The sequence below is a fragment of the Nerophis ophidion genome, linkage group LG01, assembly GCF_033978795.1.
Source record: "Nerophis ophidion isolate RoL-2023_Sa linkage group LG01, RoL_Noph_v1.0, whole genome shotgun sequence".
NCBI lineage: Eukaryota > Metazoa > Chordata > Actinopteri > Syngnathiformes > Syngnathidae > Nerophis > Nerophis ophidion.
In genome coordinates this window covers 91,884,390-91,905,029 of record NC_084611.1, presented here as the reverse complement: position 1 = coordinate 91,905,029, position 20,640 = coordinate 91,884,390, and positions in this window count along the sequence as shown.

Here is a 20,640-nt window from a genome sequence, read left to right as displayed (position 1 = left end):
GGCTATCATGCTAACGTTACCATGCACTATGTACCAAAACACGATTGAGGTGCATACCTACAAAATTAGCTAAAAAAAAAAGGTTGCTGACATTAGCATGCTAAAATGCTAACTGTAGAATATTACTGGATAATTTGTTTGAAAAGGCAATCATGCTAACGTTACCATGCACTAAGTACCAAAACATGACTAAGGTGCATACCTAAAAAAACAACTAAAAAAATTAACATGCCAATATCAGCATGCTAGCATGCTAACTATAAAATATTACTGGGGAATTTTTTTGAAAAGGCTATCATGCTAATGTTACCATGCATTAAGTACCAAAACATAACTGAGGTGCATACCTACAAAATTAGCTAAAAAAAACAAACTAAAAAAGTCAACATGCCAATGTCAGCATGCTAAAATGCTAACTGCAAAATATTCTTGGATAATTTCTTTGAAAAGGCTATCATGCCAATGTTAACATGCACTAAGTACCAAAACAAGACTAAGGTGCATACCTAAATAAAACAACTAAAAAAATTAACATGCCAATGTCAGCATGCTAAAATGCTAACTGTAAAATATTACTGGATAATGTATTTGAAAAGGCAATCATGCTAACGTTACCATGCACTAAGTACCAAAACATGACTGAGGTGCATACCTAAAAAAACAACTAAAAAAATTAACATGCCAATGTCAGCATGCTAAAATGCTAACTGTAAAATATTACTGGATAATTTATTTGAAAAGGCAATCATGCTAACGTTACCATGCACTAAGTACCAAAACATGACTGAGGTGCATATCTAAAAAAACAACTGAAAAAATTAACATGCCAATGTCAGCAAGCTAAAATGTTAACTATAAAATATTACTGGAGAATTTGTTTGAAAAGGCTATCATGCTAACGTTACCATGCACTAAATACCAAAACATGACAGAGGTGCATACCTACAAAAATAGCTAAAAAAAAAAAAAGCTAGAATGCTAACATTAGCATGCTAACAGGTCTCATTCGTCAGGCAACACACAATTTGACACTGAGGTGTAGACTTCTGCAAAACTAGCAAAATAGCTGGCATGCTAATATTAAAATGCTAGCGATTTAGCTGTGGGCCGCTAAAAAATGAAGCTACGGGTCGCATTTTAGACACGGCCGGTCTGAAGAGTTTGGGAGGGAAGCAGAACACAACTGAGAGCAAATTTATTTTGCATTCCTGTGAGAACCAAACACATCCAAAGAGTAAACAAAAAAAAAATAAAGGCTATTAATCTCTCGGCTCTCCCTAATCGGAATTCCTTGTGTTGACGCACAACAGCTGCTTTATTTCGCTGACTGAGTTTTTTTTCTGGAGGAATACATGTCAAGCTGCCTCTCTGGTGTTGTCATGGCAACAACTTTGTCATAGCAAGAAGTCAACTCACTAAAACCTGGAGGGAACCGAGCAGAGGTCAGAAAGTGGAACTGTCGATGAAGACATTCTGAAATGCTGACAGAATGTTGTGTGAATGTTGGAAAGTTTGGATTTCCAATCGGAACTTCCTGGAAATTTTGGGAAATGCGGGATTTTTGGAATGTCCTGAATGAGCTGAATTGGTTGATGTTGGAATTGTTTAAATCGGTCAAGAAATGTTGAAGTCGGAACGGTTTTTTACTTGAGAAATTGTGTTATGGAATTCCTGGAATTTTGGGAAAACCGGGAATGTTTCTATTTCCTAAATCAACTTGTTTTTTTGTCCTGACTATGGAAAATGTTTTTGACGGTGGAACAGTTGAAAAGGGAGGAAACAAGGAAGAGGAATAGTCAAACGGAAAAGGTTGGAAATAGGGTTCAAAAAACGGGAATTCCTGGAAATTTGTTGAACGTGGAAAAATGATAGTTTGAATTTCCAGGATGAATTGAATGTGTTGAAGTCAGAATGGTTTGAATCGTTTTAAAAATGTGGGAATTGTGGAACTATGAAGAATGTCATGGAAATGTGGGAATTTCGGGAAAAACTGGAATTTTTGGGAAAATGGTAAAAACAACAACTATAATGGTCTGAATGATTTGAAATGGTCGGTATTAAAAATGTTCAAATCAGTCGAGAAATGTTGAAGTAGTAACAGGTTGAATTGAGAAATGGTATTACGGAATTCCTGGAACTTCGGGAAAACCGGGAATTTTTCTATTTCATAAACCAACTTGTTGTTTGGTCCTGACTACGAAAAATGTTTTTGACAGTGGAACAGTTGAAATGGGAGGAAACAAGGAAGAGGAATAGTCAAACGGAAAAGGTTGGAAATAGGGTTAAAAAAACGGGAATTCCTGGAAATTTATTGAACGTGGAAAAATGATAGTTTGAATTTCCAGGATGAATTAAAAGTGTTGAAGTCAGAATGGTTTGAATCGTTTTAAAAATGTGGGAATTGTGGAACTTTGAAGAATGTCATGGAAATGTGGGAATTTCGGGAAAAACTGGAATTTTTTGGGGAAAATGGTAAAAACAACAACTATAATGGTCTGAATGATTTGAAATGGTTGGTATTAAAAATGTTCAAATCAGTCGAGAAATGTTGAAGTAGTGACAGGTTGAATTGAGAAATGGTATTACGGAATTCCTGGAACTTCGGGAAAACTGGGAATTTTTACAGTTCACTTCCTTTTTTGTCCTGATTAAGAGGAATGTTTTGATGGTGAACAGTTGAAGTGGGTTGAAATAATGTGGAAGGAGTAGTCGACCGAAAAAAAAGGTGAAAAAAAGGGTTTGAAAAAACGGGAATTCTAGGAATTCCTGGAAAAGTTTTTAACTTTAAAAAAATGTTAGTTTGAATGTCCAGGATGAGTGGAATGTGTTGATGTTGGAATGGTTTGAATAGGTTGAAAAATGTGGGAATTGTGCAACTTGGAAAAATGTCCCATTCATTTAATGGGAAATTCCTGGAAATTTTGGGAAATGCGGGATTTTTTGGGAATTTCCTGAATGAGCTGAATTGGTTGGTGTTGGAATTGTTTAAATCAGTGAAGAAATGTTGAAGTCGGAACAGTTTTTTACTTGAGAAATTGTGTTATGAAATTCCTGGAATTTCGGGAAAACCGGGAATGTTTCTATTTCATAGATCAACTTGTTTTTTGTCCTGACTACGAAAGTTGTTTTTGAGAGTGGAACAGTTGAAATGGGAGGAAACAAGGAAGAGGAATAGTCAAACGGAAAAGGTTGGAAATAGGGTTAAAAAAAAACGGGAATTCCTGGAAATTTGTTGAACGTGGAAAAATGATAGTTTGAATTTCCAGGATGAATTGAATGTGTTGAAGTCAGAATGGTTTGAATCGTTTTAAAAATGTGGGAATTGTGCAACTTTGAAGAATGTCATGGAAATGTGGGAATTTCGGGAAAAACTGGAATTTTTGTGAAAATGGTAAAAACAACAACTATAATGGTCTGAATGATTTGAAATGGTTGGTTTTAAAAATGTTCAAATCAGTCGAGAAATGTTGAAGTAGTAACAGGTTGAATTGAGAAATGGTATTACGGAATTCCTGGAACTTCGGGAAAACCGGGAATTTTTACAGTTCACTTCCTTTTTTGTCCTGATTAAGAGGAATGTTTTGATGGTGAACAGTTGAAGTGGGTTGAAATAATGTGGAAGGAGTAGTCGACAGAAAAAAGGGTGAAAAAAAAGGGTTTGAAAAAACGGGAATTCTGGGAATTCCTGGAAAAGTTTTTAGCTTTAAAAAAATGTTAGTTTTAATGTCCAGGATGAGTGGAATGTGTTGATGTTGGAATGGTTTGAATAGGTTGAAAAATGTGGGAATTGTGCAACTTGGAAAAATGTCCCATTCATTTAATGGGAAATTCCTGGAAATTTTGGGAAATGCGGGATTTTTTTGGGAATGTCTTGAATGAGCTGAATTGGTTGGTGTTAGAATTGTTTAAATCGGTCAAGAAATGTTGAAGTCCGAACAGTTTTTTGATTGAGAAATTGTGTTATGGAATTCCTGGAATTTCAGGAAAACCGGGAATGTTTCTATTTCATAAATCAACTTGTTTTTTTGTCCTGAGTACGAAAAATGTTTTTGAGAGTGGAACAGTTGAAATGGGAGGAAACAAGGAAGAGGAATAGTCAAACGGAAAAGGTTGGAAATAGGGTTCAAAAAACGGGAATTCCTGGAAATTTGTTGAACGTGGAAAAATGATAGTTTGAATTTCCAGGATGAATTGAATGTGTTGAAGTCAGAATGGTTTGAATCGTTTTAAAAATGTGGGAATTGTGCAACTTTGAAGAATGTCATGGAAATGTGGGAATTTCGGGAAAAACTGGAATTTTTGGGAAAATGGTAAAAACAACAACTATAATGGTCCGAATGATTTGAAATGGTTGGTATGAAAAATGTTCAAATCAGTCGAGAAATGTTGAAGTAGTAACAGGTTGAATTGAGAAATGGTATTACGGAATTCCTGGAACTTCGGGAAAACCGGGAATGTTTGTATTTCATAAATCAACTTGTTTTTTTGTCCTGACTACGAAAAATGTTTTTGAGAGTGGAACAGTTGAAATGGGAGGAAACAAGGAAGAGGAATAGTCAAAAGGAAAAGATTGGAAATAGGGTTAAAAAAAACGGGAATTCCTGGAAATTTGTTGAACGTGGAAAAATGATAGTTTGAATTTCCAGGATGAATTGAATGTGTTGAAGTCAGAATGGTTTGAATCGTTTTAAAAATGTGGGAATTGTGCAACTTTGAATAATGTCATGGAAATGTGGGAATTTCGGGAAAAACTGGAATTTTTGGGAAAATGGTAAAAACAACAACTATAATGGTCTGAATGATTTGAAATGGTTGGTATTAAAAATGTTCAAATCAGTCGAGAAATGTTGATGTAGTAACAGGTTGAATTGAGAAATGGTTATTACGGAATTCCTGGAACTTCGGGAAAACCGGGAATTTTTACAGTTCACTTCCTTTTTTGTCCTGATTAAGAGGAATGTTTTGATGGTGAACAGTTGAAGTGGGTTGAAATAATGTGGAAGGAGTAGTCGACAGAAAAAAGGGTGAAAAAAAAGGGTTTGAAAAAACGGGAATTCTGGGAATTCCTGGAAAAGTTTTTAGCTTTAAAAAAATGTTAGTTTTAATGTCCAGGATGAGTGGAATGTGTTGATGTTGGAATGGTGTGAATAGGTTGAAAAAATGTGGGAATTGTGCATCTTGGAAAAATATCCTGTTCATTTCAATGGGAAATTCCTGGAAATTTTGGGAAAAGCGGGATTTTTTGGAATGTCCTGAATGAGCTGAATTGGTTGGTGTTGGAATTGTTTAAATCGGTCAAGAAATGTTGAAGTCGGAACAGTTTTTTACTTGAGAAATTGTGTTATGGAATTTCTGGAATTTCGGGAAAATTCATAAATCCACTTGTTTTTTTGTCCTGACTATGGAAAATGTTTTTGACGATGGAACAGTTGAAATGGGAGGAAACAAGGAAGAGGAATAGTCAAATGGAAAAGGTTGGAAATAGGGTTCAAAAAACGGGAATTCCTGGAAAATTTTTAGAACATGGAAAAATGAAAGTTTAAATGTCCAGGATGAATTGAATGTGTTGAAGGTGGATGTGGAGAGGCGGAGCCGACGGTCCGACGGCAGGTCAAGGCATGCTGGAGCCCTGCCCAAGATGGCGGCAAGGAGGTGGAGAATGCGGCGGAGAGGAGAGGCGGGGCATGCCGGGAGCGACGCCACGGTCTAATTCAGGTGCGTGGATCGCGCACCGGCACAGGATTGACTTATCTCCTCACACTGTATAAAAGGGGAGAAGGAGGAGAGATCGAGGCAGAAGGAGGAGAGTCTGCAAGCAGATGCAGCGCAAGAGCGACAGGGAGAAGACGGCGACGACGAAAGCGACCGAAGAACGAGCAGCAGAGGAGGAGCTGAAAAGCAACCCGGCAAGAGACAGCTTTATTTGAAAAAATAAATAGAGTTAAACCTGCTCAAAGCAATGTCCTTCCTGAGGGGTCCATGGAACCCGCATGACGACAGCAAGGAACTGTTACAGTGGAATACTCTGAATAGGTTGAAAAAATGTGGAAGTTGTGCAACTTGGAAACATGTCCCTTTCTTTTCAGTGGGAACTTCCTGGAAATTTGGGGGGAAAGCAGGATTTTGTTGAAAATGATTAAGAGCAGGAAGTCACTCACAAAGAAACAAGATGAAGTGGACAAGAATGTTTGTGTTTATTTCTTGGATGAAGCAGCCAGACTTGCCCTTGAAATGACCTTGGTCTTGTTCCATGGTCTTAGTCCCCCCCCCCCCCCCCCAGCTGCTGGAACTTCCACATTATCTTCTGTTACAGCCTTGTTCCAAAATGGAATACATTTATTGTTGTCCTCAAAATTCTTCAAGCAATACCCCACAATGACAATATGATGTTTTTTGTTTTTATTTTTTGCAAATTCAACGAAAACAAATTGTCACGTCTTGGTGATCATGTTTTGTTGAGTCGTGTTGGTTTACTTCGAGACTCCATTAGTTCCTGTTTTTTCACTCAAGTGTTTTGTTTCCATGCCAACCCATTAATGTTCACCTGTCCCCAAGTCACGCACCTGTTTGCACTAATCATGTAACTATTATCTAAACCGAAAGTTGCCAGAAAGTCAGCCTGGCGACTTTACATCTGATACTGTCCATAGTTTTGCTTCTTGCCATGCCAAGTAAGTTTTAGTGTTTTCATGTCACCGTTATCGAGTTTTGTTTCATGTTCATAGTTTCTGCTTTACTGCAAGTTTGGTTTTCACAGCCAAGTTTTTGTAAATCCTTGTGAGCGCCTTTTGTTTGTTCCTGTTTTGAGTTAAGATTACATCATGTCCTTACCTTCACGTCTTGCTCGTGCCAACTTTCCTTTGCATTCCGGAAAAACAAATCCCAAAGTCCACATTTTTACATAAATAATTAAAATAATCAACGATCTACATCAGGGGGGTCCGAACCTTTTGACTGGGGGGCCACACTGGGCTTAAAAAATGTTCACATACTCTTAATAACCAATTATAATAATTATATATTGACTTTAATTCAGGTGGAATTAAATATATAATTATTATAATATATATATAAAATATGCGCACAAATGTATTCGGTATGATTATTATAATAATTATTACATATTACTTTATATATATATATATATATATATATATATATATATATATATATACACACACAGTATATATATGTGTGTGTATGTATATATATATATATATATATATATATCTGTACATATATATACATATATATGTGTGTGATTATATGTGTATATATTTATATATATATCCATATATATATATATATATATATATATACACACACATTATAATTGGTAATCAAGATTATGTGAAAATCTATACATATATATAAAAATATATAAAAATATATATGTATATGTACATATATAAATATATATATATGTACATATATGTATATATGTATATATATTCATTTATGTATATATACATGTATATATTTTTTATATCTATGTATAGATTTTGTTATGTAATTAAAAAAAACAAAGTCGAAACAACAATGGCAAGCTCACACAATGTCACAGGTCTTGTGGTGGACTCAAAGTTAAAAGTTTTGTTGAAGTTCAAACTGTCCCAGCCATGTTTCTATAATGATTAGGACTACAAATTAGAATCCACTCGACCTTGCTGGCTGATCTTCTTGGTGTGGAGGTGAAGGCGAGGCAGTGTCGACAACGCTTGAAGAATATTTCAAACCACTCATCGCTTGTTTGTTGTTTTCTTTGGACTCGTGTTGAGCCAGCAGAAGTAGAAAAATGTCGTCAAAAGCCCCTGAAAAAAATCCACTAAAACGGCACAAGGTATGTACAACAAAACATATTTTTAATTGGTCAGTCGCACAATACTGGGTTTGTAAAGCATTTCACCCTGGACTTTTTTAACTTTACCACAAAATCCAGTACTTTTTTGTAGTTTGAGTATTTTGAGTGATGAATTCAAGAGTTCCTCCGCTTTGTGTGCATTTTCCAATATCAACATTCCTATGAGAGCCAAAGAGGACTCGCTGGTGGGTTATTATGTTATATGTTATATGTTCTATGTTTTATGTTTTATAGCACACCCCGCTGCTTTAGTATTGCACTTGACAGCCATCAACTGCGCTTTAATGTTGACAGAGACTTGGCAAGGTGGTGCACATAACCTTTTATGTCAACTTTCTCATTTATTTCATGCGTTACATTTATATTTATGCAGAAAACAGAAACAACTTCGCCCACGCTGGGGAATCCTGAGTGAAAATATTAATCCCACCTTAACATTTTAAATCAAATTGTGTTTGTATGTATATATATATATATATATATATATATATATATATATATATATATATATATATATATATATATATACTGTATATATATATATATATATACATATTGTCACGTGCGGGTCGCATTTTAATGCGGGATCGTTCCTCCAACGCAAACATAGACACTCCGGACAACAACGTAAAGGTAAGAATGATTTAATAACAAAACACTAGTACAAAAACAGACGAAAAGAAACGCGTGGCGAAAGCTCAGAAGCTAATGCTAACACTAGCACAGGATCAGGTAACAAGAAATCTAGTAATTACAAACAAAACAGTTGCATACCGCAAACAAGGGGACCAAGACCGACTGACGGGACAAGGCAGGCTTAAATAAGGAAGTAATTAACAAAAACAGGTGTGCGTCTCGAACCCGCAGCAGGTGAAATTAATATGTTACCATGGTGACCAAACTGACTCACAAAAGGTACACAAACAACAAAGGGAGTCCAAACTAACAGAAAATAACTAAACTAAACATGATCCAGACTACGGATCAGACACATATATATATGCCTGCATACATATTAATATGTATACACACACACACACACACATATATATATATATATATACACACACACATATATACATATATACATACACATACATATACATATATATATATATAATATATATATACACACATATATATACATATATACATACACATCCATTTACATATATATATATATATATATATATATATATATATAATATATATACACATATAATCACACACACATATATATATAGTATATATATACAGTATATATATATATATGTATATATATATATATATATATACAGTAACCTGTAATGATTATTATAATAATCATAACATAATATAATATAATCTATTTTTTTGAAATGCATCACATTAGATACATGTATATGTATATATACACATACATGCACACAAACATACACACATATATATGTATATATATATGTATATATATACACATATAATCACACACACATATATGTGTGTATATATGTATATATATATATATATGTATATATATATATATACATATATATAGTAACCTGTAATGATTATTATAATAATCATAATATAATATAATATAACATAATTTATTAGAATTTTTTTTTTTTAATCTATTTTTGAAATGTATCTCATTAGTAATAATCATGATTGAGATGGGAATTTTTTTTTTTTTTTTTGCCCTCCTCGTAGGCCGGTTAGATTAAATCAATCAAAATTCAAGGTAAAGACGACAAATTCAACGTAAATATTTGAGCGGGCCTGAGTCCCTGCAGTAAAAAAGTTGGGCCCCCGAGGTAAAAAAAAGTGAACAACCCCTGCTGTGACAGCACATACCGACACATATTTCACATCCAAGAAGTGAGCGAGTGGTGGAAGGTGCCAGAAGTCTGCAGAACCGCAGTCAAATCACCTTTCATAAATCTAATAGTAATACGAATCGCAGCTGATTGCGGGCGGCCTGTTTTCCCAGCCACACTGAAGGCACCACCACTGCGACGGTAATGACTCCACATCACTTTTGCTGCCACTTTCCTTCTACCTTTTCTTTAATAATAATAATAATAGACTTTATTTGTAAAAAAAAAAAAAAAAAAAGCACTTTTCGTTGAGCAAACAACCTCAAAGTGCGATAGTGTAAAAAAAAATAGTGTAATACCGTATTTCCTTGAATTGCCACAAGGCATATAGTATGCGCCTGCCTTGAATTACTCTCTTCGCAAAATAATTAGCTCATGCTTAGTAATACCGCTGGCTCAAACTCGTCACGTCACGAGCGACACTTCCCCTGTCATCATTTTCAAAATGGAGGAGGCTTAAATCAATACCGATAATTTGAAATCTCATAAAGGGAAGAAAATTAAGAGCTATTCAGTAGGATTTAAGGTCCAGTAAGCAGTTATGTTTTATTCATATACCGTAGCTGCGTGTGTCAAATATGAGTCATTAACTGACTCCCGCCTCCTGGTGGTAGAGGGCGCTAGTGATCCTTCTTGCGACAACTCGGCTGCAGAAGAAGTGACAACGAGTGACGTGATATGTGCTGGGAACTGATATGACGCGGGGGGTGCACGACGGACCTTTTAGGATGTAACACCACTACTCCTATGCTGGCTATGTAAACAACCGGGCTAAAATAAAGCATCTTCCAGTCCTAAACACCCAGCGTATTATTTATACAATAACACTTCATGGTGGCAGCGGTGGGATAAAGAGATCACCCACGGAGTGGAACGGGAGGGGGAGTTGTCCGAGGATAATTCTGTCGTCGCCCGCACGTGAGGAGCCGAGCTAACTGATAGCAGCGGTCTGAGTGCAGTTTTCTAAACTGGACTTTCAATCCAAGCAGGAGGCAATAAAGGAAGATCTCCATCGAGACAGAGAGACTTTTAAAACTGAAGAAAGATAAGGAAGACTTCCATTAACAAGTTATCTGAATCTATGTTTGAGTCCCTTTTGTGTTTTGGTTATTTCTGGACTCTGCCGATCCCTTTGTTTGAGCACTTCCTTGTTTTGTATTTGTAATCATGGCTACTTCATTTGCTCCACCTGCACTTACTCCTGACACACACCTGTTTGTGATTATTGTTTGAGTATTTAAGCCCGCTTGCTACCTTGGTTCTTTCTGGATGTTTTGTTTGCTTCATGCGACAGTTGCGTTTCTTACTCTGTTTTGGTGTTACTTTGCTAAGTTACACCTTAGCTTTGGACTTCTTGAACTCGACTCTTGCTAACTATTAGCATTTAGCTTCCGTGCGTAGCCACAACTTTTCTTTACCCTTTGTACAAGTGTTCTTTTGTTGTATTTGGTATATTAAACAAGTTCCTACCTTCAATCCTGCTTGCGCCAAGTCCTGTAGCATCCCGGGGTGACAACTCGCGTTTCCAAATGCGTCGACAACGCAACATTATCGATGGTTTTGATCAGAAGGAGCTGGCATGGACTTCATTTATAAGTAAAGGTAAGACCATAATAAGGTTTTTTTTTATTGAATGTGCTTTTTATGATTGTATCCTTACATCACACTCAAATTTGTATAAGCACAGGCCTAAATTTACCGCATGCCTTTGGTAAGCCGCGGAGTGAGAAGAGGTTTTAAATTAATTAGCGCCCTGGCGGCAATTTAAGGAAATACGGTAATAATAGCGGTTTAGCTCGGTTGGTAGAGTGGCAGTGCCAGCAACTTGAGGGTTGCAGGTTCGATTCCCGCTTCCGCCATCCTAGTCATTGCCGTTGTGTCCTTGGGCAAGACACTTTACCCACCTGCTCCCACTGCCACCCACACTGGTTTGAATGTAATTTAGAAATTGGGTTTCACTATGTAAAGCGCTTTGAGTCACTAGAGAAAAAGCGCTACATAAATATAATTCACTTCACTTCAATAATAAAAAGATAATGAAAATAAATAAAATATAAAACTAGAAACAGCCCAATAGCTAGAACCAGCATGCATGTTTATAAAAAGGCTTTTTTTTAAAAAGATGGGTTTTTAAGCCTTTTTTAAAAGCATCCACAGTCTGAGGTGCCCTCAGGTGGTCAGGGAGAGCGTTCCACAGACTGGGAGCAGCGGAGCAGAAAGCCTGGTCTCCAATAGTTCGTAGGTTTGTCCGTGGAGGTTGGAGGAGGTTAGCCTGTTTGGAGCGGAGGTGTCATGTGGAAAAGGTCCAAATCCCGGAGAGTCCTGGAGGCGTCACGCGGCCACGCCCAGGTACGGGAAGGTCAACACCGCAGTGGGACAGGAGGAGATGTACTTGGCTGTGGTGATGCTTCTCATAACATTCTTCCATTGCTGGCATATTTCTGTCGCTGCAAATGTACGTGACGGCCTGTTGACGCAGAGAGCGGGAATGGAATGGCGAGATTGATGAGACCGCCTTCTCCTCATCTCTAAACACAGCCTCCGTATTTGTTTAAACACGCCGACGCTTTCTTCTGATTTGTGGGAACTTTTATGGGGCTTATATTGCCTTCATACCTCTTCTTTTTTTTTTCCGTCTCCCGCCCGCCCGTTCCCATCCACGCCGTGTTTGTCTTCTAATAGACGGCACATCAAATGGAAGAAGAGTACAAAAGCGCTCCAACTGTGCGGCGCTCACATTTATATGTTTTTACATCAAATCAAAACGTAAATGTAAATTCGTTATGATAGCGACGTTTTTTGGGATCCCAGAGTGCAGAGGCGACAGGTAAAAAAAAAAAATGTGTTGAATCCGTGAAAAAAGCTAAAGACGAGCACCCAAGCTATGCAGTACTCCCACGTACTGTATGTACACAAATACTGTACATACCTAACCACTCATGGTACGTACATCCACACGCACATTCACTGTACATACATACATACATACATACATATACGCATACATGTACATATACATTCCCTGTAAAAACATACATATACACATACATGTACATATACATTCACTGTACATACATACATATACACATACATGTACATATACATTCACTGTACAAACATACATGTACATATACAATCATTGTACAAACATACATATACACATACATGTACATATACATTCACTGTACAAACATACATATACACATACATGTACGTATACATTCCCTGTAAAAACATACATATACACATACTGTACATATACATTCACTTTACAAACATACATATACACATACATACACACATACAATCACTGTACAAACATACATATACACATACATTCACTATACAAACATACATATACACATACATACACACATACAATCACTGTACAAACATACATATACACATACAATCACTATACAAACATACATATACACATACACGTACATATACATTCACTGTACAAACATACATATACACATACATGTACACATACACGTACATATACATTCACTGTACAAACATACATATACACATACAATCACTATAGAAACATACATATACACATACATATACATATACAGTCACTATACAAACATACATATACACATACAATCACTATAGAAACATACATATACACATACATATACATATACATTCACTGTACAAACATACATATACACATACATGTACACATACACGTACATATACATTCACTGTACAAACATACATATACACATACAATCACTATAGAAACATACATATACACGTACATATACATATACAGTCACTATACAAACATACATATACACATACAATCACTATAGAAACATACATATACACATACATATACATATACATTCACTGTACAAACATACATATACACATACATATACACATACATGTACATATACATTCACTGTACAAACATACATATACACATACAATCACTATAGAAACATACATATACACATACATATACATATACAGTCACTATACAAACATACATATACACATACACGTACATATACATTCACTGTACAAACATACATATACACATACAATCAATATAGAAACATACATATACATATACAGTCACTATACAAACATACATATACACATACATATACATATACAGTCACTATACAAACATACATATACACATACATGTACATATACATTCACTGTACAAACATACATATACGCATACAATCAATATAGAAACATACATATACACATACATATACATATACAGTCACTATACAAACATACATATACACATACATATACATATACAGTCACTATACAAACATACATATACACATACATATACATATACATTCACTGTACAAACATACATACGTATACACACTCTTTTACTATGAAGCCACGCTGTTGTAACACGTGGCTTGGCATTGTCTTGCTGAAATAAGCAGGGGCGCCCATGATAACGTTGCTGGGATGGCAACATATGTTGTTCCAAAAGCTGTATGTACCTTTCAGCAGTAATGGTGCCTTCACAGATGTGTAAGTTACCCATGCCTTGGGCACTAATGCACCCCCATACCATCACACATGCTGACTACAACACTTTCACCCTACAACAATCACTAATGCACCCCCATACCATCACACATGCTGGCTTTTACACTTTGCGCCTAGAACATAAGGGATGGTTCTGTTCCACGACGTCCGTAGTTTCCAAAAACAATCTGAAATGTAGACTCGTCAGACCACGGAACACTTTTCCACTTTGTATCAGTGCATCTTAGATGAGCTCGGGCCCAGCGAAGCCGGCGGCCTTTCCGGGTGTTGTTGATAAATGGCTGTGGCTTTGCATTGGAGGGTTTTAACTTGCACTTACAGATGTAGCCACCGACTGTGGTTACTGACAGCGGTTTTCTGAAGTCTTCCTGAGCCCATGTGGTGATATCCTTTACACGCCGATGTGGCTTTTCGAAGCAGTACCGCCTGAGGGATCCAAGGTGCGTAATATCATGGCTTACGTGCAGTGATTGCTCCACATTCTCTGAAGCTTTTGATGACATTACGGAGTGTAGATGGTGAAATCCCTAAATTCCTTGTTGAGAAATGTTGTTCTTAAACAATTTGCTCAGGCATTTGTCGACAAATTGGTGACCTTCGCCCCGTCATTGTTTGTGAACGACTGAGGATTTCACGGAAGCTTCTTTTAGACCCAATCATAGCACCCACCTGTTCCCAATTAGACTGTTCACCTGTGGATTTGTTATAAATCAGAGTTTGATGAGCATTCCTCAACTTTCTCAGTCTTTTTTGCCACTCGTGCCAGCTTTTTTGAAACATGTCACAGGCATCCAATTCCAAATGAGCTAATATTTGCAAAAAATAACAGTTTGAAAGTTAAATATCTTGTCTTTGCAGTCTATTCAATTGAATATAAGTTGAAAGGGATTTGTTGTATTCTCTTTTTATTTAGCATTTACACAAGTTGACTGTGGAGAGGCGGAGCTGTCGAACGAGCAGCGGGGCAGGGCACGCTGGAGCCCGGCTCAAGATGGCGGCGAGGAGGCGGAGAATGCTGTTACGCCTGTTCGGCATTGTGATGCCGGGTTCCATTCCCTCGAGGATGCGTCGAAAATTGAACACAGCAAAAGGTATGAACTAATGATTTATTTAACAAAAGGCGCTAGAGAACAAAAATACTGGACCTAAGAAAAGACGCTAGCATGAAAGCTAGGATAAACAAATAGTAAACTAAACTGGCACATAGGCACACAAAGGGGAAAACAAAACATTTAGCATGAGAGCTAAGATTGAATAAAAGTGCGCAGCGTGAGAGCTGGCGGGAATTATACTGAAAATTGCATCTAAGCATTGATTGATTGATTGATTGATTGATACTTTTATTAGTAGTTTGCACAGTACAGTACATATTCCGTACAATTGACCACTAAATGGTAACACCCCAATAAGTTTTTCGACTTGTTTAAGTCGGGGTCCACGTTAATCAATTCATGGTACAAATATATACTATCAACATAATACAGTCATCACACAAGTTAATCATCATAGTATATACATTGACTTATTTACGTTATTTACAATCTGGGGGCTGGGATGAGGAGCTTTGGTTGATATCAGAACTTCAGTCATCAACAATTGCATCAACAGAGAAATGTGGACATTGAAACAGTGTAGGTCTTATTTAGTAGGATATGTACAGCCAGCAGAGAACATAGTGAGTTCAGATAGCATAAGAACAAGTATATACATTAGAAGTACATTTGAGTTGTTTACAATCCGGGGAGTTGGGATGTGAATGGAGGAGGGTATTAGTAAAGTGTTGAAGTTGCCTGGAGGTGTTGTTTTAGAGCGCTTTTGAAGGAATATAGAGATGCACTTACTTTTATACCTGTTGGGAGTGCATTCCACATTGATGTGGCATAGAAGGAGAATGAGTTAAGACCTTTGTTAGATCGAAATCTGGGTTTAACGTGGTTTGTGGAGCTCCCCCTGGTGTTGTGGTTATGGCGGTCATTTACGTTAAGGAAGTAGTTAGACATGTACTTGGGTATCAGGGAGGTGTAGCGGATTTTATAGACTAGGCTCAGTGCAAGTTGTTTTACTCTGTCCTCCACCCTGAGCCAGCCCACTTTGGAGAAGTGGGTTGGATTGAGGTGTGATCTGGGGTGGAGGTCTAAAAGTAACCGGATTAGCTTATTCTGGGATGTTTGGAGTCTAGATTTGAGGGTTTTGGAGGTGCTGGGGTACCAGGAGGTGCAAGCGTAATCGAAGAAGGGTTGAATGAGAGTTCCCGCTAGAATCCTCAAGGTGTTTTTGTTGACCAGAGAGGAGATTCTGTAGAGGAATCTCGTTCTTTGGTTGACCTTTTTGATCACCTTGGTTGCCATTTTATCACAGGAAAGATTAGCCTCTAGAATGGAATCTAGGTAGGTGATCTCATCTTTCCTGGTGATAACAATGTCACCCACTTTTATAGTGAAGTCACTGACCTTCTTAAGTTTGCGCAAAGCAGACGTACCGTTGTGCAAGAACAAATTTGGATCCCAGACTGAACAACAAAAGATGCAGGCTTATATAAAGCAGGAGATTAGTGAGGACAGGTGTGCAGGGCCGTGAGAAACAGGTGAAACTGATAAGCTACCATGGTGACCGACTTAAACAGGAAATAATAGGATCAGTTCAGTTCAGTTCAGTTCAGATCAGACGGAGAGTGAAAATAAAAATGGAACAACAAACAATAAAATGTGAAGGATCCAAAAAGCGGATCTCAACAAATGCGGCCGAGCGGAGAGGCGGGGCGTGCCAGGAGCGACGCCGCAGTCAAGTGCAGGTGCGTGGATCGCGCACCGGTACAAAATTAACATTTCTTCTCACGCTGTATAAAAGGGGAGAAGGAGGAGAGATCGGGGCAGAAGGAGGAGGAGAGCCTGCAGAAGCGACAGAGGAGTGAAAGCAACAAAGAGCAGACGAGGACGAGGGCGACGACGGCTGAAAAGTGGACCGTGAGTTTCAATCCAACCTGAAGACAAACCTCACGGTCCGCTTTTCAGCCGCCGTCGTCGTCGTCGTCCTCGTCTGCTCTTTGTTGCTTTCAATCCTCGGTCGCTGCTGGGGGGTCTCTTCCTCCTTCTGCCCCGATCTCTCCTCCTTCTCCCCTTTTATACAGCGTGAGAAGAAATGTTAATTGTGTACCGGTGCGCGATCCACGCACCTGCACTTGACTGCGGCGTCGCTCCTGGCACGCCCCGCCTCTCCGCTTGGCCGCATTATCCACCTCCTCGCCGCCATCTTGGGCCGGGCTCCAGCGTGCCCTACCCCGCTGCTTGTTCGCCGGCTCCGCCTCTCCACAGTGACAACTTCACTGTTTTCGGGGTTTGTAATATTGTGTCTGTTCACATAGTATCAGTGTAGAAATGTTCTCCTGCAGACGTCATCAGCCGGATTTAGTACAAATGCGGCGGAAACACAAACCACACACATCCAGGAGCTGGAGGTTCCAGGAACCAAAAAGGGGCCTATTGGTGCAAAAAGTGCTCTCCCAGTTCCCAGGAGTTCGCAGACAGGTCCACACGTCTAATCCCAGGACGCTGGGAGGACAAAGCAAAAATAAGAAAGCTGCCCTCCACTCAACAAAAGCAGCATTCAGGTCAGAGAAAGACAGTCGGGGTGCAGTTGCCCAAAGTTTCGGGGGAGCAAAAGGCATGAGCCCACTCAAGTTCATTTCCCTTTCCCTCCCGATTGAAATGTTAATGACTAGAGCGAGCGTGCTGGCCACACATGCGTGTCTTGTGCAGGGCCGGGCCGCCACAAAGGAGCGGGAAAGAGAGCGGGAGTGTTAAGACGGCGGACAAAGAGCCAGGAATGTGGGAACAAGCGGGACAGAAAAAAAAAAATCAGGCGGTGTAATCAGCAGATCTTTGTAATCCTCCTCCAGCGGGACACGGGAAGTCGTTTTTCTGCTCACATTTGAGGGAATAAAAGCGACACGTTCCTCTTTTTTTTTTTTTAAGCCGACTAAGGCGGAGTTGATAGTTCATTGGTGGCAATGTGAACCTGGCAAGGACTTCTGCTGGGAAGTAACATGAAGCAACAGTACTTGAAGTAACATGAAGTAGCAGTACTTGAAGTAGCATAACGTAACAGTACATAAAATAACACGAAGTAACAGTACTTGAAGAACCATGAAGTAACAGTACTTGCAGTAACATGAAGTAACAATACTTGCAGTAACTTTAAGTAACAGTAAATGACGTAAAAGAAGAAACAGTGTATATATATATATATATATATATATATATATATATATATATATATATATATATATATATATATAAACTCACATATGAGTCTGGAGTTAATATGGTTCATGGGGACCAAATTTAAATAATTTTGCATAATTCACACAAATGTGTTCGTGACTACTGAGGACCATGCATTTAAAAAAGTTCACACTCATACTAACCAGTAAACATGTTTTATGACCAAAGCTTAAAAATCACTTAGGCATCTTCAGAATGGATCTGACTATCATTTAAAAAGGTTTCCCTATAGGGGACCTGTTTTTTGTCCTCATACCGTCAGAGGTCCCCTAAATGTGACTGTGTAAACACAGCCATGTCCCCATTAAGTAAGCATTGCCAGAACACACACACACACACACACACACACACACACACACACACACACACACACACACACACACACACACACACACACACACACACACACACACACACACACACACACACACACACACACAAGTTATCATTTGGAATGGGGACCAAGTCTTTGTTCAGAACTTGTGGGGACCACCATTTCTACAGGTGGTGGAGGCATAAAGGTAACAGGGCCACTGTCCAGTTAGCTCATACACGTCTTTAAATCTCTGGATTGATGAAGTAATGTGCTGATCATACTTACTGGGGACCCTGGTTAATATGGTTCATGGGGACCAAATTTCAATAATTTTGCATAATTCACGCAAATTTGTTCGTGACTACTGAGGACCATGCATTTAAAAAGGTTCACACTTATACTAACCAATAAACATGTTTTATGACCAAAGCTTAAAAATCACTTAGACATCTTCAGAATGGATCTGACTATCATTTAAAAAGGTTTCCCTTGAGGGGACCTTTTTTTTTGTCCCCATACCGTCAGAGGTCCCCTAAATGTGACTGTGTAAACAGAGCCATGTCCCCATTAGGTAGGCATTGCTAGAACACACACACACACACACACACACACACACACACACACACACACACACACACACACACACACACACACACACACACACACACACACACACACACACACACACACACACACACACACACACACACACACACACACACACACACGCACGCACGCACACACACACACGTTATCATTTGGAATGGGGACCAAGTCTTTGTTCAGAACTTGTGGGGACCACCATTTCTACAGGTGGTGGAGGAATAAAGGTAAAATGTCCACTGTCCAGTTAGCTCATACACGTCTTTAAATCTCTGGATTGATGAAGTAATGTGCTGATCATACTTACTGGGGACCCTGGTTAATATGGTTCATGGGGACCAAATTTCCATAATTTTGTTTATTTCACGCAAATTTGTTCGTGACTACTGAGGACCATGCATTTAAAAAGGTTCACACTCATACTAACCAGTAAACATGTTTTATGACCAAAGCTTAAAAATCACTTAGGCATCTTCAGAATGGATCTGACTATCATTTAAAAAGGTTTCCCTTGAGGGGACCTTTTTTTTTGTCCCCATACCGTCAGAGGTCCCCTAAATGTGACTGTGTAAACACAGCCATGTCCCCATTAAGTAAGCATTGCCAGAACACACACACACACACACACACACGCATACACACACACACACACACACACACACACACACACAGGTTATGATTTGGAATGGGGACCAAGTTTTTGTTCAGGACTTGTGGGGACCACCATTTCTACAGGTGGTGGAGGAATAAAGGTAACAGGGCCACTGTCCAGTTAGCTCATACATGTCTTTGAATCTCTGGATTGATGAAGTAATGTGCTGATCATACTTACTGGGGACCCTGGTTAATATGGTTCATGGGGACCAAATTTCAATAATTTTGCATAATTCACGCAAATGTGTTCGTGACTACTGAGGACCATGCATTTAAAAAGGTTTACACTCATACTAACCAGTAAACATGTTTTATGACCAAAGCTTAAAAATCGCTTAGACATCTTCAGAATGGATCTGACTATCATTTGAAAAGGTTTCCCTTGAGGGGACCTTTTTTAGGGCTATATAAGTAAACATTGATTGATGATTGATTGATTTTTGTCCCCATACCGTCAGAGGTCCCCTAAATGTGACTGTGTAAACAGAGCCATGTCCCCATTAGGTAAGCATTGCTAGAACACAC